Genomic DNA, 25,121 nt, shown 5'->3' with positions numbered 1-25,121 from the left:
ACCTATCCTACATGGCCACTGTATGTTTCCTGACCTCCCCATGCTGACTACCCCGTGGTGCTTTTCTCCATCCTACATTGCCACTCACTGCCTATCCTAATTCAGACCCTTCGATTCGCACCACCCTGTGATGTTTTTCACACTCCTGCTAGTGAATATAATGTTACACACCCATACAATGCGCACCAATCCGCGATGTTTTTAGAAACCTATCCTACGTTGCCACTGTATGTTTCCTGACCTCCCCATGCTGACCACCCTTTGGTGCTTTTCTCCATCCTACATTGCCACTTACTGCCTATCCTAATTCAGACCCTCTGATTCACACCACCCCGTGATGTTTTCTCAATCATACTAGTGAATGTCATGTTAGAAACCCTTACAATGCGCACCACCCCGCGATGTTTTTCAGAAACCTATCCTACTTTGCCTCTGCATGTTTCCTGACCTCCCCATGCTGACCACCCCATGATGCTTTTCTACATCCTACATTACCACTCACTCCCCATTCTAATTCAGATTCCCGAATCACACAAAACCCGTGATGTTTTTCTCACTTCTCCTAGAGAATGGCCTGTTAGAAACCCTTACACTGCGCAGCACCCAGCGATGATTTTCAGAAACCTATCCTACATTGCCACTGCATGTTTCCTGACCTCCCCATGCTGACCACTCCTTTGTGCTTTTCTTCATCCTACATTGCCACTAACTGCCATCCTAGTTCAGACCCTATGAATCACACCACCCCATGATGTTTTGCTCACACCTATTATGAATGGCCTGTTAGAAACACTTACAATGCGCACCACCCTGCGACGTTTTTCAGAAAACTATCCTACATTGCCAGTGCATGTTTCCTGACCTCCCCATGCTGACCACCCCGTGGTGCTTTTCTTCATCCTACATTGCAAGTCACTGCCTATCCTAATTCAGACCCTCTGATTTACACAACCCTGTGATGTTTTTCTCACTCCCACCAGTGAATGGCCGGTTAGAAACCCATACAATGCCCACCACCCCGCGATGTTTTTAAGAAACCTATCCTACATTGCCACTGCATGTTTCCTGACCTTCACGTGCTGACCACCCCTTGGTGCTTTTCTCCATCCTACATTGCCACTCACTGCTATCCTACTTAAGACCCTCCGATGCATACCACCCCGTGATGTTTTTCTCACTCCTACTGTTGAATGCCCTGTTAGAAATCCTTACAATGCACACCACCTCTTGATGCTTTTCAGAATCCTATTCTACATTGTCATTGCATTCGTCCTTAACTCCCCATGCTGACCAACCCATGGTGTTTTTGTCTATCCTAAATTGCAACTCACAGCCTATCCTAATTCAGACCCTCCAAATCACACCACCCCGTGATGTTTTTCTCAATCCTACAAGTGAATGGCCTGTTAGAAACCCTTACAATGCGCACTATTCCTCAATGTTTTCAGAAACGTATCCTACATTGCCACTGCATGTTTCCTGACCTCCACATGATGACCACCCCGTGGTGCTTTTCTCCATCCTACTTTGCCACTCAGTGCCTATCCTAGTTCAGAACCTCCGATTCACACCACACCGTGAAGGTTTTCTCGCTCCTCCTAGTAAATGGCCTGTTAGAAACCCTTACACTGCGCACCACCCTGCGATGTTTTTCACAAACCTATCCTACATTGCCACTGCATGTTTCCTGACCTCCCCATGCTGACCACCCCTTGTTGCTTTTCTCCATCCTACATTGCCACTCACTGCCTATCCTAATTCAGACCCTCCGATTCACACCACCCCGTGAAGTCTTTCTCACTTATACTAGTGAATGGCCTGTTAGGATCCCTTACAATGCGCACCATTTCATGATGGTTTTCAGAAACTTATCCTACATTGCCACTGCATGTGTCCTGACCTCCCCATGCTAACCTACCCATGGTGCTTTTCTCCATCCTACATTACCACTCACTGCCTGTTCTAATTCAGACCCTCAGATTGACACCACCCCGTGATTTTTTTCTCACTACTCCTAGTGAATGGCCTGTTATAAACTCTTACAGTGCACACACTCCGCGATACTTTTCACAAACCTATCCTACATGGTCACTGCAGGTGTCCTGACCTCCCCATACTGACCACCCTGTGGTGCTTTTCTCCATCCTACATTGGAACTCACTGGCTATCCTAATTCAGACCCTCTGCTTTACACCACCCTGTGATGTTTTTCTCACTCCTACCAGTGAATGGCCTGTTAAAAACTGTTACAATGCGCACTACCCCGGGATGTTTTTCAGAAACCTATCCTACAATGCCATTGCGTGTTTCCTGACCTACTCATGCTGACCACCCCGTCGTGCTTTTCTCCATCCTACATTGCCACTCACTGCCTATCATAATTCCTACCTCCGATACACACCACTCCATGATGTTTTTTTCACTCCTACTAGTGAATTGCCTGTTAGAAACCCTTACACTGCGCACCACCCTGTGATGTTTTTCAGAAACCTATCCTACATTGCCACTGCATGTTTCCTGACCTCCCCATGCTGAACACCCCTTGTTGCTTTTCTCCATCCTACATTGCCACTCACTGCCTATCCTAATTCAGACTCTCCGATTCACACCACCCCGTGAAGTCTTTCTCACTGATACTAGTCAATGGCCTGTTACGATCCCTTACAATGCACACCACTTAGAGATGGTTTTCAAAAACTTATCCTACATGGCCACTGCATGTTTCCTGATCTCCCCATGCTGACCAACCCATGGTGCTTTTCTCCATACTACATTGCCACTCACTGCCTATCCTAATTCAGTGCCTCTGATTCACACCACCCCGTGATGTTTTTCTCACTCCTCCTAGTGAATGGCCTGTTAGAGACCCTTACAATGTGCACCACCACGGGATGGGTTTCAGAAACCTATCCTACAAGGCCACAGCATGTTTCCTGACCTCCCCATGCTGACCAACCCGTGGTGCATTTCGCCATCCTAAATTGCCACTCACTTCCTATCCTAATTCAGTCCCTCTGATTCACACCACCCTATGATGTTTTTCTGACTCCTTCTACTGAATGGCTGTTAGAGACTCTTACAATGCGCACCACCCTGCGATGTTTTTCAGAAACCTATCCTACATTGCCACTGCATGTTTCCTGACCTCCCCATGCTGACCACCCCTTGGTGCTTTTATCCATCCTACATTCCCATTAACTGCCATCCAAATTCAGACCCTCCTATTCACACCACTCCATGGTGTTTTTATCACTCCTACTAGTGAATGGCCTGTTAGAAACCCTTACAATGCACACCACCGCGAGATGCTTTTCAGAAACCTATCCTACCTTGCCACTGCATGTTTAGTGACCTACCCATGCTGACAACCCCGTGGTGCATTTCTCCATCCTACATTGCCACTCACTCCCTATCCTTATTCAGACTCTCCGATTCACAATACCCCGTGATGCTTTTTTTTACTCCTACTAGTGAATGACCAGTTAGAAACCCTTACAATGTGCCCCACCCCGCGATGTTTTTCAGAAAGTTATCCTACACAGTCACTGCATGTGTCCTGACATCCCCATGCTGAGAACCATGGTGCTTTTCTCCATCCTACATTGCCACTCATGGCCTAACCAAATTCAGACTCTCTGAATCACACCACCCCATGATGTTTTTCTCACTCCTACTAGTGAATGGCCTGTTAGAAACCCGTACAATGGGCAACACTCTGCGATGTTTTTGAGAAAACTATCCTACATTGCCACTCCATGTTTAGTGACCTCCACATGGTGACCACCCCTTGGTGCTTTTCTCCAGCCTACATTGCCACACACTGCCTATCCAAATTCAGACTCTCCGAGTCACACAATCCCGTGATGTTTTTTTCACTGCTACTAGTGAGTGGCCTGTTAGAAACCCTTACAATGCACACCACCCTGTGATGCTTTTCAGAAACATATCCTAGAGTGTCACTGCATGTGTCCTGACCTCCCCATGCTTACCACACCGTGGTGCTCTTCTCATCCTACATTGCCACTCACTGTTATCCTAATTCAGACCCTCCGATTCACACGACCCCTTGATGTTTTTCTCACTCTTACTAGTGAATGGCCTGTTAGAAACCCTTACAATGGGCACGGCCCTCGATGTTCTTGAGAAACCTATTCTACATTGCCACTGTATGTTTAGTTACCTCCACATGAAGACCACCACTTGGTGCTTTTCTCCATTCTACATTGCCACACACTGCCTATGCTATTTCAGACTCTCCGAGTCACACAATCCCGTGATGTTTTTTTCACTCCTATGAGTGAATGGCCTGTTAGAAACACTTACAATGCGCACCACCCCGTGATGATTTTCAGAAACATATCCTACATTGTCACTGCATCTGTCCAGATCTCCCCATGCTGACCAAACAATGGTGCTTTTCTCCATCCTACATTGCAACTCACTGGCTATCCTAATTCAGACCCTCTGATTTACACCACGCTGTGATGTTTTTCTAACTCCTCCTAGTGAAAGGCATGTTAGAAATCCTTACAATGCGCACCACCCCGCGAAGTTTTTCAGAAACCTATCCTACATTGCCACAGCATGTTTCCTGACCTCCCCATGCTGACCACCCCGTGGTGCTTTTCTAAATCCTACATTGCCACTCACTGCTATCCTAATTAAGACCCTCCGATTCATACCACCCCGTGATGTTTTTCTCACTCCTACTTCTGAATGGCCTGATAGAAACTCTTACAATGCGCACCACCCGTGATGCTTTTCAGAAACCTCTACTGCTTTGCACTGCATGTTTCTTGACCTCCACATGCTGACCACCCCGTGGTGCTTTTCTCCATCCTACATTGCCACTCACTGCTATCTTAATTAAGACCCTCCAATTCATAGCACCCCATGATGTTTTCTCACTCCTACTAGAGAATGGCTTCTTAGAAACACTTACAATAGGCACCACCCCGTGATGTTTTTCAGAAACGTATCCTACTTTTGTACTGCATGTTTCCTGACCCCCCCCCATGCTGACCACCCCGTGATGCTTTTCTACATCCTACATTGCCACTCACTGCCTATCCTAATTCAGACCCTCGGATTCACACCACCCCATGATGATTTTCTCACTCCTCCTAGTGAATGGCCTGTTAGAAACCCTTACACTGCACAACATCCGGCGTTGTTATCAGAAACCTATCCGACATTGCCATTGCATGTTTCCTAACCTCCCCATGCTGACCACCCTATGGTGCTTTTCTGCATCCTACATTGCCAGTCACTGCCTACCCTATTTCAGACCGTCAGATTCACAACACACAGTGGTGTTTTTCTTACGCCTCCTAGTGAATGGCCTGTTAGAAACATTTACAATGCGCACTCCCCTGCGATGTTTTTCAGAAACCTATCCTACGTTGCCACTGCATGTTTCCTGTCCTCCACTTGCTGACCACCATTTGTGCTTTTCTCCATCCTACATTGCCACTAACTGCCATCCTAATTCAGATTCCCGAATCACACCAAACCCGTGATGTTTTCCTCACTCCTTCTAGTTAATGGCCTGTTAGAAACACTTACAATGTGCACCACCACGCGATGTTTTTCAGAAACTTATCCTACATTGTCACTGCATGTGTCCTGACCTCCCCATGCTGACCAACCCGTGGTGCTTTTGTCCATCCTACATTGCAACTCACTGCTTATCTTAATACAGACCCTCCAAATCACACCAGCCCGTGATGCTTTTCTCACTCCTCCTAGTGAATGGCCTGTTAGAAACCCTTCAACTGCGCACCACTTTGTGATGTTTTTCAGAAACCTATCCTACATTGCCAATGCATGTTTCCTGACCTCCCCATGCTGACCAACCCTTGGTGCTTTTCTTCATCCTGCATTGACACTAACTGCCATCCTAATTCAGACCCTCCGCTTCACACCACCCTGTGATGTTTTTCTCACTCCTGCTAGTGAATGGCCTTTTAGAAACCCTTACAATGCGCACCACTTCGTGATGATTTTCAGAAACTTTTCCTACATTGCCACTGCATGTTTCCTGACTTCCCCATGCTGACCAAAACATGGTGCTTTTCTCCATCCTACATTACCACTCGCTGCCTATCCTGATTCAGACCTTCCGATTCACACCACCCCATGATATTTTTCTAACTCCTCCTTGTGAATGGCCTGTTTGAAAACATTACACTGTGCACCACCCCGCGATGTTTTTCACAAACCTATCCGACATTGCCACTGCATGTTTCCAGCACTCCCCATGCTGACCACCCCGTCGTGCTTTTCTCCATCCTACATGCCACTCACTGCTTATCTCAATTCAGACCCTCCGATTCACACCACCCCGTGATGTTTTTGTCACTCCTGCTACTAAATGGCTGTTAGAAACCCTTACACTGTGCACCACCCTGCGATGTTTTTCAGAAACCTATCCTACATTGCCACTGCATGTTTCCTGACCTCCCCATGCTGACCAACCCGTGGTGCTTTTCTCCATCCTACATTGCCACTCAAGGCCTATCCTAATTCAGTCCCTCCTATTCAAAACGCGTGATGTTTCTCTCACTCCTCCTAGTTAATGGCCTGTTAGAAACCCTTAAAATGCGCACCACCCCGTGATACTTTTCAGAAACCTATCCTACAGTGTCACTGCATGTGTCCTGACCTCCACATTCAGACCCCACCGTGGTGCTTTTCTCCATCCTACATTGCCACTCACTGCCTATCCTAATACAGACTATCCGATACACAACACCCATTGATGTTTTTCTCACTCCAACTAGTGAATGGTCTGTTAGAAACCCTTACATTGCGCACCTCCCAGCGATGTTTTTCAGAAACCTATCCTACACTGCAAATACATGTTTCCTGACCTCCCCATGCTGACCACATCGTGGTGCTTTTCTCCTTCCTACATTGCCACTCTCTGTTATCCTAATTCAGACCCTCTGATTCACACAACCCCGTGATGTTTTTCTCACTCCTCCTACTAAATGGCCTGTTAGAAATCCTTACAATGTGCACCACCCCGCGATGTTTTTCAGAAACCTATCCTACGTTGCCACTGCATGTTTCCTGACCTCCCCATGCTGACCACCCCGTGGTGCTTTTCTCCATCCTACATTGCCACCCACTGCTATCCTAATTAAGACCCTCCGATTCATACCACCCCATGATGTTTTCTCTCTCCTACTTGTGAATGGCCTGTTAGAAACCCTTACAATAGGGACCACCCCATGATGCTTTTCAGAAACGTATCCTACTTTGGTGCTGCAAGTTTCCTGACCCCCCTTGCTGACCACCCCGTGATGCTTTTCTACATCCTACATTGCCACTCACTCCCCATTCTAATTCAGATTCCCGAATCACACCAAACCTGTGATGTTTTCCTCACTCCTCCTAGTAAATGGCCTGTTGAAACCCTTGAAATGTGCACCACCACGTGATGTTTTTCAGAAACCTATCCTACATTGTCACTGAATGTGTCCTGACCTCCCCATGCTGACCAATCCGTGGTGCTTTTGTCCATCCTACATTGCAACTCGCTGCCTATCCTAACTCAGACCCTCGGATTCACACCACCCCGTGATGATTTTCTCACTCCTCCTACTGAATGGCCTGTTAGAAACCCTTACACTGCGCAACATCCGGCATTGTTATCAGAAACCTATCCGACATTGCCATTGCATGTTTCCTAACCTCCTCATGCTGACCAGCCCGTGGTGCTTTTCTCCATCCTACATTGCCACTCACTGCTATCCTAATTAAGACCCTCCGATTCATACCACCCCATGATGTTTTCTCTCTCCTACTTGTGAATGGCCTGTTAGAAACCCATACAATAGGCACCACCCCGTGATGTTTTTCAGAAACGTATCTTACTTTGGTGCTGCATGTTTCCTGACCCCCCCATGCTGAACACCCCGTGATGCTTTTCTACATCCTACATTGCCACTCACTCCCCATCCTAATTCACATTCCCGAATCACACCAAACCTGTGATGTTTTCCTCACTCCTCCTAGCGAATGGCCTGTTGAAACCCTTGAAATGTGCACCACCATGTGATGTTTTTCAGAAACCTATTCTACATTGTCACTGCATGTGTCCTGACCTCCCCATGCTGACCAATCCGTGGTGTTTTTGTCCATCCTACATTGCAAATCACTGCCTATCCTAATTCAGAACCTCGGATTCACACCTCCCCGTGATGATTTTCTCACTCCTTCTACTGAATGGCCTGTTAGAAACGCTTACACTGCGAAACATCCGGCATTGTTATCAAAAACCTATCCGACATTGCCATTGCATGTTTCCTAACCTCCCCATGCTGACAACCCTGTGGTGCTTTTCTCCATCCTACATTGCCACTCACTGCCTACCCGAATTCAGACCGTCCGATTCACAACACACAGTGATGTTTTTCTCACTCCTCCTAGTGAATGGCCTGTTAGAAACACTTCCAATGTGCACCACCCTGCGATGTTTTTCAGAAACCTATCCTACATTGCCACTGCATGTTTCCTGTCCTCCACTTGCTGACCACCCATTGGTGCTTTTCTCCATCCTACATTGCCACTAACTGCCATCCTAATTCAGACCCTCCGATGCACACCACCCCGTGAGGTTTTTCTCACTCCTACTAGTGAATGGCCTGTTAGCAACGCTTACAATGCGCACCACTTCGTGATGGTGTTCAGAAACTTATCCTACATTGCCACTGCATGTTTCCTGACCTCCCCATGCTGACCAACCCGTGGTGCTTTTCTCCATCCAAATTACAATACACTGCCTATCCTAATTCAGACCCTCTGATTCACACCACCACGTGATGTTTTTCTCACTACTCCTCGTGAATGGCCTTTTATAAACCCTTAGAGTGCCCACCACCCGCGAGGTTTTTCAGAAACATATCCTACATTGTCCCTCCATGTGTCCTGACCTCCCCATGCTGACCACCCCGTGGTGCTTTTCTCCATCCTACATTGCCACTCACTGCCTATCCTAATTCAGACACTCTTATTTACACCACCCCATGATGTTTTTCTCACTCCTACCAGTGAATGGATGTTAGAAACCCTTACAATGCGCACCACCACTCGATGTTTTTCAGAAACCTATGCTACATTGCGACTGCATGTTTCCTGACCTCCCCATGCTGACAACCCCGTGGTGCTTTTCTCCATGCTTCATTGACACACACTGCCTATCCTAATTCTGACCCTCCAAATCACAACACCCCGTGATGTTTTTTTCACTCCTCCTAGTGAATGACCTGTTACAAATCCTTACAATGCGCACACCCCACGAAGGTTTTCAAGAACCAGTCTTACATTGCACTGCATGTTTCCTGACCTCCCTATGCTGACCACCCCGTGATGCTTTTCTACATCCTACATTGCAACTCACTCCCCATCCTAATTCAGATTCCTGAATCACACCAAACCCGTGATGTTTTCCTCACTCCTTCGAGTTAATGGCCTGTTAGAAACCCTTACAATGTGCACCACCACGCGATGTTTTTCAGAAACTTATCCTACATTGTCACTGCATGTGTCCTGACCTCCCCATGCTGACCAACCCGTGGTGCTTTTGTCCATCCTACATTGCAACTCACTGCTTATCTTAATACAGCCCCTCCAAATCACACCACCCTGTGATGTTTTTCTCATTCCTCCTAGGGAATGGCCTGTTAGAAACCTTTCAACTGCGCACCACCGTGTGATGTTTTTCAGAAACCTGTCCTACATTGCCTCTGCATGTTTCCTGACTTCCCCATGCTGACCAAAACATGGTGCTTTTCTCCATCCTACATTACCCTTCGCTGCCTATCCTGATTCAGACCGTCCGATTCACACCACCCCTTGATGTTTTTCTCACTCCTGCTAGTGAATGGCCTTTTAGAAACCCTTACAATGCGCACCACTTCGTGATGATTTTCAGAAACTTTTCCTACATTGCCACTGCATGTTTCCTGACTTCCCCATGCTGATCAAAACATGGTGCTTTTCTCCATCCTACATTACCACTCGCTGCCTATCCTGATTCAGACCTTCCGATTCACACCACCCCATGATATTTTTCTAACTCCTCCTTGTGAATGGCCTGTTTGAAAACATTACACTGTGCACCACCCCGCGATGTTTTTCACAAACCTATCCGACATTGCCACTGCATGTTTCCAGCACTCCCCATGCTGACCACCCCGTCGTGCTTTTCTCCATCCTACATGCCACTCACTGCTTATCTCAATTCAGACCCTCCGATTCACACCACCCCGTGATGTTTTTGTCACTCCTGCTACTAAATGGCTGTTAGAAACCCTTACATTGCGCACCTCCCAGCGATGTTTTTCAGAAACCTATCCTACACTGCAAATACATGTTTCCTGACCTCCCCATGCTGACCAACCCGTGGTGCTTTTCTCCATCCTACATTGCCACTCAAGGCCTATCCTAATTCAGTCCCTCCTATTCAAAACGCGTGATGTTTCTCTCACTCCTCCTAGTTAATGGCCTGTTAGAAACCCTTACAATGCGCACCACCCCGTGATACTTTTCAGAAACCTATCCTACAGTGTCACTGCATGTGTCCTGACCTCCACATTCAGACCCCACCGTGGTGCTTTTCTCCATCCTACATTGCCACTCACTGCCTATCCTAATACAGACTATCCGATACACAACACCCATTGATGTTTTTCTCACTCCAACTAGTGAATGGTCTGTTAGAAACCCTTACATTGCGCACCTCCCAGCGATGTTTTTCAGAAACCTATCCTACACTGCAAATACATGTTTCCTGACCTCCCCATGCTGACCACACCGTGGTGCTTTTCTCCTTCCTACATTGCCACTCTCTGTTATCCTAATTCAGACCCTCTGATTCACACAACCCCGTGATGTTTTTCTCACTCCTCCTACTAAATGGCCTGTTAGAAATCCTTACAATGTGCACCACCCCGCGATGTTTTTCAGAAACCTATCCTACGTTGCCACTGCATGTTTCCTGACCTCCCCATGCTGACCACCCCGTGGTGCTTTTCTCCATCCTACATTGCCACCCACTGCTATCCTAATTAAGACCCTCCGATTCATACCACCCCATGATGTTTTCTCTCTCCTACTTGTGAATGGCCTGTTAGAAACCCTTACAATAGGGACCACCCCGTGATGCTTTTCAGAAACGTATCCTACTTTGGTGCTGCATGTTTCCTGACCCCCCTTGCTGACCACCCCGTGATGCTTTTCTACATCCTACATTGCCACTCACTCCCCATTCTAATTCAGATTCCCGAATCACACCAAACCTGTGATGTTTTCCTCACTCCTCCTAGTAAATGGCCTGTTGAAACCCTTGAAATGTGCACCACCACGTGATGTTTTTCAGAAACCTATCCTACATTGTCACTGAATGTGTCCTGACCTCCCCATGCTGACCAATCCGTGGTGCTTTAGTCCATCCTACATTGCAACTCGCTGCCTATCCTAACTCAGACCCTCGGATTCACACCACCCCGTGATGATTTTCTCACTCCTCCTACTGAATGGCCTGTTAGAAACCCTTACACTGCGCAACATCCGGCATTGTTATCAGAAACCTATCCGACATTGCCATTGCATGTTTCCTAACCTCCTCATGCTGACCAGCCCGTGGTGCTTTTCTCCATCCTACATTGCCACTCACTGCTATCCTAATTAAGACCCTCCGATTCATACCACCCCATGATGTTTTCTCTCTCCTACTTGTGAATGGCCTGTTAGAAACCCATACAATAGGCACCACCCCATGATGTTTTTCAGAAACGTATCTTACTTTGGTGCTGCATGTTTCCTGACCCCCCCATGCTGAACACCCCGTGATGCTTTTCTACATCCTACATTGCCACTCACTCCCCATCCTAATTCAGATTCCCGAATCACACCAAACCTGTGATGTTTTCCTCACTCCTCCTAGCGAATGGCCTGTTGAAACCCTTGAAATGTGCACCACCATGTGATGTTTTTCAGAAACCTATCCTACATTGTCACTGCATGTGTCCTGACCTCCCCATGCTGACCAATCCGTGGTGTTTTTGTCCATCCTACATTGCAACTCACTGCCTATCCTAATTCAGAACCTCGGATTCACACCTCCCCGTGATGATTTTCTCACTCCTTCTACTGAATGGCCTGTTAGAAACGCTTACACTGCGAAACATCCGGCATTGTTATCAGAAACCTATCCGACATTGCCATTGCATGTTTCCTAACCTCCCCATGCTGACAACCCTGTGGTGCTTTTCTCCATCCTACATTGCCATTCACTGCCTACCCGAATTCAGACCGTCCGATTCACAACACACAGTGATGTTTTTCTCACTCCTCCTAGTGAATGGCCTGTTAGAAACACTTCCAATGTGCACCACCCTGCAATGTTTTTCAGAAACCTATCCTACATTGCCACTGCATGTTTCCTGTCCTCCACTTGCTGACCACCCATTGGTGCTTTTCTCCATCCTACATTGCCACTAACTGCCATCCTAATTCAGACCCTCCAATGCACACCACCCCGTGAGGTTTTTCTCACTCCTACTAGTGAATGGCCTGTTAGCAACGCTTACAATGCGCACCACTTCGTGATGGTGTTCAGAAACTTATCCTACATTGCTACTGCATGTTTCCTGACCTCCCCATGCTGACCAACCCGTGGTGCTTTTCTCCATCCAAATTACAATACACTGCCTATCCTAATTCAGACCCTCTGATTCACACCACCACGTGATGTTTTTCTCACTACTCCTCGTGAATGGCCTTTTATAAACCCTTAGAGTGCCCACCACCCGCGAGGTTTTTCAGAAACATATCCTACATTGTCCCTCCATGTGTCCTGACCTCCCCATGCTGACCACCCCGTGGTGCTTTTCTCCATCCTACATTGCCACTCACTGCCTATCCTAATTCAGACACTCTTATTTACACCACCCCATGATGTTTTTCTCACTCCTACCAGTGAATGGCCTGTTAGAAACCCTTACAATGCGCACCACCACTCGATGTTTTTCAGAAACCTATGCTACATTGCGACTGCATGTTTCCTGACCTCCCCATGCTGACAACCCCGTGGTGCTTTTCTCCATGCTTCATTGACACACACTGCCTATCCTAATTCTGACCCTCCAAATCACAACACCCCGTGATGTTTTTTTCACTCCTCCTAGTGAATGACCTGTTACAAATCCTTACAATGCGCACACCCCGCGAAGGTTTTCAAGAACCAGTCTTACATTGCACTGCATGTTTCCTGACCTCCCTATGCTGACCACCCCGTGATGCTTTTCTACATCCTACATTGCCACTCACTCCCCATCCTAATTCAGATTCCTGAATCACACCAAACCCGTGATGTTTTCCTCACTCCTTCGAGTTAATGGCCTGTTAGAAACCCTTACAATGTGCACCACCACGCGATGTTTTTCAGAAACTTATCCTACATTGTCACTGCATGTGTCCTGACCTCCCCATGCTGACCAACCCGTGGTGCTTTTGTCCATCCTACATTGCAACTCACTGCTTATCTTAATACAGCCCCTCCAAATCACACCACCCTGTGATGTTTTTCTCACTCCTCCTAGGGAATGGCCTGTTAGAAACCTTTCAACTGCGCACCACCGTGTGATGTTTTTCAGAAACCTGTCCTACATTGCCTCTGCATGTTTCCTGACTTCCCCATGCTGACCAAAACATGGTGCTTTTCTCCATCCTACATTACCCTTCGCTGCCTATCCTGATTCAGACTGTCCGATTCACACCACCCCTTGATGTTTTTCTCACTCCTGCTAGTGAATGGCCTTTTAGAAACCCTTACAATGCGCACCACTTCGTGATGATTTTCAGAAACTTTTCCTACATTGCCACTGCATGTTTCCTGACTTCCCCATGCTGACCAAAACATGGTGCTTTTCTCCATCCTACATTACCACTCGCTGCCTATCCTGATTCAGACCTTCCGATTCACACCACCCCATGATATTTTTCTAACTCCTCCTTGTGAATGGCCTGTTTGAAAACATTACACTGTGCACCACCCCGCGATGTTTTTCACAAACCTATCCGACATTGCCACTGCATGTTTCCAGCACTCCCCATGCTGACCACCCCGTCGTGCTTTTCTCCATCCTACATGCCACTCACTGCTTATCTCAATTCAGACCCTCCGATTCACACCACCCCGTGATGTTTTTGTCACTCCTGCTACTAAATGGCTGTTAGAAACCCTTACACTGTGCACCACCCTGCGATGTTTTTCAGAAACCTATCCTACATTGCCACTGCATGTTTCCTGACCTCCCCATGCTGACCAACCCGTGGTGCTTTTCTCCATCCTACATTGCCACTCAAGGCCTATCCTAATTCAGTCCCTCCTATTCAAAACGCGTGATGTTTCTCTCACTCCTCCTAGTTAATGGCCTGTTAGAAACCCTTACAATGCGCACCACCCCGTGATACTTTTCAGAAACCTATCCTACAGTGTCACTGCATGTGTCCTGACCTCCACATTCAGACCCCACCGTGGTGCTTTTCTCCATCCTACATTGCCACTCACTGCCTATCCTAATACAGACTATCCGATACACAACACCCATTGATGTTTTTCTCACTCCAACTAGTGAATGGTCTGTTAGAAACCCTTACATTGCGCACCTCCCAGCGATGTTTTTCAGAAACCTATCCTACACTGCAAATACATGTTTCCTGACCTCCCCATGCTGACCACACCGTGGTGCTTTTCTCCTTCCTACATTGCCACTCTCTGTTATCCTAATTCAGACCCTCTGATTCACACAACCCCGTGATGTTTTTCTCACTCCTCCTACTAAATGGCCTGTTAGAAATCCTTACAATGTGCACCACCCCGCGATGTTTTTCAGAAACCTATCCTACGTTGCCACTGCATGTTTTCTGACCTCCCCATGCTGACAACCCCGTGGTGCTTTTCTCCATCCTACATTGCCACCCACTGCTATCCTAATTAAGACCCTCCGATTCATACCACCCCATGATGTTTTCTCTCTCCTACTTGTGAATGGCCTGTTAGAAACCCTTACAATAGGGACCACCCCGTGATGCTTTTCAGAAACGTATCCTACTTTGGTGCTGCATGTTTCCTGACCCCCCTTGCTGACCACCCCGTGATGCTTTTCTACATCCTACATTGCCACTCACTCCCCATTCTAATTCAGATTCCCGAATCACACCAAACCTGTGATGTTTTCCTCACTCCTCCTAGCAAATGGCCTGTTGAAACCCTTGAAATGTGCACCACCCCGCGATGTTTTTCACAAACCTATCCGACATTGTCACTGCATGTTTCCAGAGCTCGCCATGCTGACCACCCCGTCGTGCTTTTCTCCATGCAAAAGCCACTCACTGCTTATCCCAATTCAGACCCTCCGATTCACACCACCCCGTGATGTTTTTCTCACTCCTCCTACTGAATGGCTGTTAGAAACCCTTACAATGCGCACCACCCTGCGATGTTTTTCAGAAACCTATCCTACGTTGCCACTGCATGTTTCCTGACCTCCCCATGCTGACCACCCCTTGGTGCTTTTATCCATCCTACATTGCCATTAACTGCCATCCTAATTCAGACCCTCCTACTCACACAACTCCGTGGTGTTTTTATCACTCCTACTAGTGAATGGCCTGTTAGAAACCCTTACAATGCACACCACCCCGAGATGCTTTTCACAAACCTATCGTACCTTGCCACTGCATGTTTCCTACCTCCCCATGCTGACAAACCCGTGGTGCTTTTCTACATCCTACATTGCCACTCACTCCCCATCCTAATTCAGATTCCTCAATCACACCAAACCCGTGATGTTTTCCTCACTCCTTCGAGTTAATGGCCTGTTAGAAACACTTACAATGTGCACCACCACGCGATGTTTTTCAGAAACTTATCCGACATTGTCACTGCATGTGTCCTGACCTCCCCATGCTGACCAACCCGTGGTGCTTTTGTCCATCCTACATTGCAACTCACTGCTTATCTTAATACAGCCCCTCCAAATCACACCACCCTGTGATGTTTTTCTCACTCCTCCTAGGGAATGGCCTGTTAGAAACCTTTCAACTGCGCACCACCGTGTGATGTTTTTCAGAAACCTATCCTACATTGCCACTGCATGTTTCCTGACCTCCCCATGCTGACCAACCCTTGGTGCTTTTCTCCATTCTACATTGACACTAAGTGCCATCCTAATTCAGAACCTCCGCTTCACACCACCCCGTGATGTTTTTCTCACTCCTGCTAGTGAATGGCCTTTTAGAAACCCTTACAATGCGCACCACTTCGTCATGGTTTTCAGAAACTTTTCCTACATTGCCACTGCATGCTTCCTGACTTCCCCATGCTGACCAACACATGGTGCTTTTCTCCATCCTACATTACCACTCGCTGCCTATCCTGATTCAGACCGTCCGATTCACACCACCCCTTGATGTTTTTCTAACTCCTCCTTGTGAATGGCCTGTTAGAAAACATTACACTGTGCACCACCCCGCGATATTTTTCACAAACCTATCTGACATTGCCACTGCATGTTTCCAGACCTCCCCATGCTGACCACCCCGTCGTGCTTTTCTCCATGGTAAAAGCCACTCAATGCTTATCCCAATTCAGACCCTCCGATTCACACCACCCCGTGATGTATTTCTCACTTCTCCTACTGAATGGCTGTTAGAAACCCTTACAATGCGCACCACCCTGCAATATTTTTCAGAAACCTATCCTACCTTGCCACTGCATGTTTCCTGACCTCCCCATGCTGACCAACCCATGGTGCTTTTCTCCATCCTACATTGCCACTCAAGGCCTATCCTAATTCAATCCCTCCGATTCAAAACACAACGTGATGTTTGTCTCACTCCTCCTAGTTAATGGCCTCTTAGAAACCCTTACAATGAGCACCACCCCATGATACTTTTCAGAAACCTATCCTACAGTGTCGCTGCATGTGTCCTGACCTCCACATTCTGACCACACCGTGGTGCTTTTCTCCATCCTACATTGCCACTCACTGCCTATCCTAATACAGACTATCCGATACACAACACCCACTGATGTTTTTCTCACTCCAACTAGTGAATGGTCTGTTAGAAACACTTACATTGCATACCACCCAGCAATGTTTTTCAGAAAACTATCCTACATTGCAAATACATGTTTCTGACCTCCCCATGCTGACCACACCGTGGTGCTTTTCTCCATCCTACATTGCCACTCACTGTTATCCTAATTCAGACCCTCCGATTCACACAAGCCCTTGATGTTTTTCTCACTCCTCCTACTGAATGGCCTGTTAGAAACCCTTACAATGTGCACCACCCTGCGATGTTTTTCAGAAACCTATCCTACCTTGCCACTGCATGTTTAGTGACCTCCCCATGCCAACAACCCCGTGGTGCATTTCTCCATCCTACATTGCCACTCACTCCCTATCCTTATTCAGACTCTCCGATTCACAACACCCCGTGATGCTTTTTTTTACTCCTACAAGTGAATGACCTGTTAAAAACCGTTACAAAGCGCACCACCCTATGATGCTTTTCAGAAACATAACCTAGAGTGTCACTGCATGTGTCCTGACCTCCCCATGCTAACCAAACCGTGGTGCTCTTCTCCATCCTACCTTGCCACTCACTGTTATCCTAATTCAGACCCTCCGATTCACACCACCCCTTGATGTTTTTCTCACTCTTACTAGTGAATGGCCTGTTAGAAACCCTTACAATGTGCACCACCCTGCGATGTTTTTGAGAAAACTATCCTACATTGCCACTGCATGTTTAGTGACCTCCACATGGTGACCACCCCGTGGTGCTTTTCTCCATCCTACATTGCCACACACTGCCTATCCTAATTCAGACTCTCCGAGTCACACAATCCCGTGATGTTTTTTTCACTCCTACTAGTGAATGGCCTGTTAGAAACCCTTACAATGCGCACCACCCTGTGATGCTTTTCAGAAACATATCCTGCAGTGTCACTGCATGTGTCCTGACCTCCCCATGCTTACCACACCGTGGTGCTCTTCTCCATCCTACATTGCCAATCACTGTTTTCCTAATTCAGACCCTCCAATTCAAACCACCCCTTGATGCTTTTCTCACTCTTACTAGTGAATGGCCTGTTAGAAACCCTTACAATGGGCACCACCCTCGATGTTTTCAGAAACCTGTCCTACATTGCCACTGCATGCTTAGTGACCTCCAAATGAAGACAACCCCGTGGTGTTTTCGCCATCCTACATTGCCACACACGGCCTATCCTTATTCAGACTCTCCGAGTCACACAATCCCTTGATGTTTTTTTCACTCCTACTAGTGAATGGCTTGTTAGAAACATTTACAATGCGCACCACCCCGCGATGTTTTTTAGAAACCTATCCTACGTTGCCATTGCATGTTCCTGACCTCCCCATGCTGACCACCCCTTGGTGCTTTTATCCATCCTACATTGCCATTAACTGCCATCCTAATTCAGACCCTCCTATTCACACCACTCCGTGGTGTTTTTATCACTCCTACTAGTGAATCGCCTGTTAGAAACCCTTACAATTCACAGCAACCCGAGATGCTTTTCACAAACGTATCCTACCTTGCCACTGCATGTTTCCTGACCTCCCCATGCTGACCACCCCATGATGCTTTTCTCCATCCTACATTGCCACTCACTTCCCATCCTAAATGAGATTCCCGAATCACACCAAACCCGTGATGTTTTTCTCACTCCTCCTAGTGAATGGCCTGTTAGAAATCCTTACAATGCGCACCACCCCGCGAAGTTTTTCAGAAACCTAACTTACATTGCCACAGCATGTTTCCTGACCTACCCAGGCCGACCATTCCGTGGTGCTTTTCTCCATCCTACATTGCCACTCACTGCTATCCTAATTAAGACCCTCCGATTCATACCACCCCGTGATGTTTTTCTCACTCCTACTAGTGAATGGCCTGTTAGAAACCATTACAATGCGCACCACACCGTGATGTTTTTCAGAAACCTATTCTACTTTGCACTGCATGTTTCTTGACCTCCCCATGCTGACCACCGTGTGGTGCTTTTCTCCATCCTACTTTGCCACTCACTGCTATCCTAATTAAGACCCTCTGATTCATACCACCCCATGATGTTTTCTCACTCCTACTAGTGAATGGCCTGTTAGAAACCCTTACAATAGGCACCACCCCGTGAAGTTTTTCAGAAACATATACTACTTTGGTACTGCATGTTTCCTGACAACCCATGCTGACCACCCCGTGATGCTTTTCTACATCCTACATTGCCACTCACTCCCCATCCTAAATCAGATTCCCAAATCACACCAAACCTGTGAGGTTTTCCTAAATCCTCCTAGTGAATGGCCTGTTGAAACCCTTGAAATGCGCACCACCACGTGATGTTTTTTAGAAACCTATCCTACATTGTCACTGCATGTGTCCTGACCTCCCCATGCTGACCAATCTGTGGTGCTTTTGTCCATCCCACATTGCAACTCACTGCCTATCCTAATTCAGACCATCTGTTTCACAACACACAGTGATGTTTTTCTAACTCCTACTACTGAATGTAATGTTACACACCCATACAATGCGCACCACCCCGCGATGTTTTTCAGAAACCTATCCTACATTGCCACTGCATGTTTCCTGACCTCCCCATGCTGACCACCCCGTGGTGCTTTTCTCCATCCTACATTGACACTCAATGCCTATCCTAATTCAGACCCTATGATTCACACCACCCTGTGATGTTTTTTCACTCCTACTAGTGAATGTAATATTACACACCCATACAATGCGCACCACCCCGCGATGTTTTTCAGAAACCTATCCTACATTGCCACTGCATGTTTCCTGACCTCCCCATGCTGACCACCCCGTGGTGCTTTTCTCCATCCTACATTGCCACTCACTGCCTATCCTAGTTCAGACCCTATGATTCACACCACCCCGTGATGTTTTTCTCACTCCTACTATTGAATGTAATGTTACACACTCATACAATGCGCACCACCCGCGATGTTTTTCAGAAACCTATCCTACATTGCCACTGCATGTTTCCTGACCTCGCCATGCTGACCACCGCGTGGTGTTTTCTCCATCCTACATTGCCACTCACTGCTTATCCAAATTCAGACCCTAGGATTCACACCAACATGTGATGTTTTTCTCACTCCTCCTACTGAATGGCCTGTTAGAAACCCTTACAATGCGCACCACCCCGCGAAGTTTTCAGAAACCTATCCTACATTGTCACTGCATGTTTCCTGACTTCCCCATGCTGACCACACGTTGTGTTTTTATCCATCCTACATTGCCACTAACTGCCATCCAATTCACATCCTCCGATTCACACCACCCCGTGATGTGTTTCTGAATCCTCCTAGTGAATGGCCTGTTATAAACCCTTACAATGCTCATTACCATGCGATGTTTTTCAGAAACCGATCCTACATTGCAATTGCATGTCCTGACCTCCACAGGATGACCACCCCTTGGTGCTTTTCTCCATCCTACATTGCCACTCACTGCCTATCCTAATTCAGACCCTCAGATTCACACCACCACGTGATGTTTTTCTCACTCCTAATAGTGAATGGCCTCTTATAGACCCTTACAATGCGCACCACCCTGCAATGCTTTTCCGAAACCGATTCTACATTGCCACTCACTGCTTATCCTAATTCAGACCCTCCCATTCACACCACCCTGTGATGATTTTCTCACTCCTCCTATTGAATGCCCTGTTGGAAACCCTTACAATGCGCAACATCCGGGGATGTTTTCAGAAACCTATCTTACATTGCCACTGCATGTTTCCTGAACTCCCCATGCTGACCACCCCTTGGTGCTTTTCTCCATCCTACATTACCACTCACTGCCTATACTAACTCAGACCATCCGAATCACACCACCCCGTGATGTTTTTTTCACTCCTCCTAGTGAATGGCGTGTTAGAAATCCTTACAATGTGCACCACCCGAAGATATTTTTCAGAAATTTATCCTACATGGCCACTGCATGTTTCCTGACCTCCCCATTCTGACCACCCATTGGTGCTTTTCTCCATCCTACCTTGCCACTCACTGCCTATCCTAATTCAGACCCTCAGATTCACACCACCACGTGATGTTTTTCTCACTCCTAATAGTGAATGGCCTCTTATAGACCCTTACAATGCGCAACACCCTGCAAAGTTTTTCCGAAACCGATTCTACATTGCCACTCACTGCTTATCCTAATTCAGACCCTCCCATTCACACCACCCTGTGATGATTTTCTCACTCCTCCTATTGAATGCCCTGTTGGAAACCCTTACAATTCGCACCACCCCGCGAAGTTTGGCAGAAACCTATCCTACATTCTCAGCGCATGTATCCTGACCTCCCCATGCTGACCACCCCACGGTGCTTTTCTCCATCCTACATTGCAACTCCCTGCCTATCCTAATTCAGACCCTCCAAATCACACCACCCCGTGTTGTTTTTCTCACTCCTTCTACTGAATGGCCGTTTAGAAATCCTTACAATGCGCACCACCCCGATGTTTTTCAGAAACCTATCCTACATTGCCACTGTATGTTTCCTGACCTCCCCATGCTGACCACATCTGGTGGTTTTCTCCATCCTACATTGCCACTCACTGCTTTTACTAATTCAGACCCTCGGATTCACACCACTCCGTGATGTTTTTATCATTCCTTCTAGTGAATAGCCTGTTAGTAACCCTTACAATACACACCACCCAGCGATGTTTTTCAAAAAGCTATCCTACATTGGCCCTGCATGTTTACGGACCTCCCAATGCTGACCACCCCGTGGTGCTTTTCTCCATCCTACATTACCACTCACTGCCTATCCTAATTAAGACCCTCCGATTCACACCACCCCGTGAATTTTTCTCACTCCTACTAGTGAATGGCCTATTAGAAACCCTTACAATACGCACCACCCCGCGATGTTTTTCAGAAACCTGTAATACATTGCCAATGCATGTTTCCTGACCTCCGCATGCGGCCATCCCGTGGTGCTTTTCTCCATCCTACATTGCCTCTCGCTGCGTATACTAATTCAGACCCTCGGATAGACACTACCCAGTGATGTTTTTCTCAGTCCTTATATTGAATGGCCTGATAGAAACCCTTACAATGCGCACCACCGGCAATGTTTTTGAGAAACGTATCTTACATTGCCATGGCATGTTTCCTGACCTCCCCATAGTAACCACCCGTGGTGCTTTTCTCCATCCTACATTGCCACTCACTGCCTATCCTAATGAAGACCCTCGAATTCACACCTACCTGTGATGTTTTTCTCACTAGTACTATTGAAAGGCCTGTTAGAAACCCTTACAATGCGCACCATCCTGCGATGTTTTTCAGAAACCTATCCTACATTGCAACTACATGTTTCCTGACCTCCCCATGCTGACCACCCCTGGTGCTTTTCTCCATCCTACATTGCCACTCACTGCCTATCCTAATTCACACGCTAGGATTCACACCACTCTGTGATGTTTTAATCACTCCTTCTAGTGAATGGCCTGTTAGAACCCTTACAATACGCACCACCCCGCGATGTTTGTCAAAAAGCTATCCTACATTGCCCCTGCATGTTTCCGGACCTCGCCATGCGGAACACCACGAGCTGCTTTTCTCCATCCTAGATTGCCACACACTACCTATCCTAATTCAGACCTTCCGATTCACACCACCCCTTGATTTTTTCTCACTCCTACTAGTGAATGGCCTGTTAGAAACCCTTACAATATGCACCACCCCGCGATGTTTTTCAGAAACCTATCCTACGTTGCCAATACATGTTTCCTGACCTCACCATGCGGCCATTCTGTGGTGCTTTTCTCCATCCTACATTGCCTCTCGCTACGTATCCTAATACAGACCCTCGGATACACACCACCCTGTGATGTTTTTCTCACTCCTAATATTGAATGGCCTGATAGAAACGTTTACAAGGAGCACCACGCGGCGATGTTTTTGAGAAAACTATCCTAAATTGCCACTGCATGTTTAGTGACCTCCACATGATGACCACCCCGTGGTGCTTTTCTCCATCCTACATTACCACTCACTGCCTATCCTAATTAAGACCCTCCGATTCACACCACCCCGTGATGTTTGTCTCACTCCTCCTGCTGAATGGCCTGTTAGAAACCCTTACAATGCACACCACACTGCGACGTTTTTTAGAAACCTATCCTACATTGCCACTGCATGTTTGCTGACCTCCCCAGGCTCAACACCCCTTTGTGGTTTTATCCATCCTACATTGCCACTAACAGCCATACTAATTCAGACCCTCTGATTCACATAACCCCGCGATGTTTTAATCACTCCTACTAGTTAATGGACTGTTAGAAAACCTTACAATTCGCACCACCCCGCGATATTTTTCAGAAACCTATCCTACATTGCCACTGTATGTTTCCTGACCTCCCCATGCTGACCACATCTGGTGATTTTCTCCATCCTACATTGCCACTCACTGCCTATATTAATTCAGACCCTCAGATTCAAACCACTCCGTGATGTTTTTATCATTCCTTCTAGTGAATAGCCTCTTAGAAACCCCTACAATACGCACCACCCAGCGATGTTTTTTTTTTTTTTTTTTTTTTGTCTTTTTCGTTTTTATCGGTACCAGGGATGGAACTCACGACTGCCTGCTTGTAAGGCAGGCGCTTATGCCGCTGAGCTAAATCCCCAGCCCCCCAGCGATGTTTTTCAAAAAGCTATCCTACATTGCCCCTCCATGTTTCCTGACCTCCCCATGCTGATCACCACGAGCTGCTTTTCTCCAACCTGCATTGCCACTCACGGCCTATCCTAATTCAGACCTTCCGATTCACACCACCCCTTGATTTTTTCTCACTCCTACTAGTGAATGGCCTGTTAGAAACCCTTACAATATGCACCACCCCGCGATGTTTTTCAGAAACCTATCCTACATTGCCACGGCATGTTTCCTGACCTCCCCATGCTGACCACCCCGTGGTGCTTTTCTCCATCCTACATTGCCACTCACTGCCTATCCTAATTCAGACCCTCCGATTCACACCACCCCGTGATGTTTGTCTCACTCCTCCTGCTGAATGGCCTGTAAGAAACCCTTACAATGCGCACCACCCTGCGATGTTTTTCAGAAACCTATCCTACATTGCCACTGCATGTTTGCTGACCTTCCCATGCTAAACACCCCTTGGTCCTTTTATCCATCCTACATTGCCACTAACTGCCATCCTAAATCAGACCCTCCGATTCACATGACCCAATGATGTTTTTCTCACTCCTACTAGTGAATGGCCTGTTGGAAACCCTTACAATGCTCAGCACCCCGTGATATTTTTCACAAACCTATCCTACATTGCCACTGCATGTTTCCTGACCTACCCATGTTGACCACCCCTTGGTGTTTTCTCCATCCTACGTTGCCACTCACTGCCTATCCTAATTCAGTCCCTCTGGTTCACACCACCCTGTGATGTTTTTCTCACTCCTACTAGTGAATGGCCTCTTAAAGACCTTACAATGCGCACCACCCTGCAATGTTTTTCCGAAACCTATTCTACATTGCCACTCACTGCTTATCCTAATTCAGACTCTCCCATTCACACCACCCTGTGATGATATTCTCACTCCTCCTATTGAATGGCCTGTTGGAAACCCTTACAATGCGCAACATCCTGCGATGTTTTCAGAAAACTATCTTACATTGCCACTGCATGTTTCCTGAAAGCCCCATGCTGACCACCCCGTGGTGCTTTTCTCCATCCTACATTAACACTCACTGCCTATACTAACTCAGACCCTCCGAATCACACCACCCCGTGATGTTTTTTTCACTCCTAGTGAATGGCGTGTTAGAAATCTTTACAATGCGCATCACCCAGTGATATTTTTCAGAAACCTATCCTACATTGCAACTACATGTTTCCTGACCTCCCCATGCTGACCACCCCTGGTGCTTTTCTCCATCCTACATTGCCACTCACTGCCTATCCTAATTCACACCCTAGGATTCACACCACTCTGTGATGTTTTAATCATTCCTTCT

Source organism: Cavia porcellus, unplaced genomic scaffold, assembly GCF_034190915.1.
Source record: "Cavia porcellus strain 051 isolate PalLab524CR breed Dunkin Hartley unplaced genomic scaffold, mCavPor4.1 scaffold_13, whole genome shotgun sequence".
Lineage (NCBI taxonomy): Eukaryota > Metazoa > Chordata > Mammalia > Rodentia > Caviidae > Cavia > Cavia porcellus.
Note: the sequence above shows the minus strand (reverse complement) of the source record.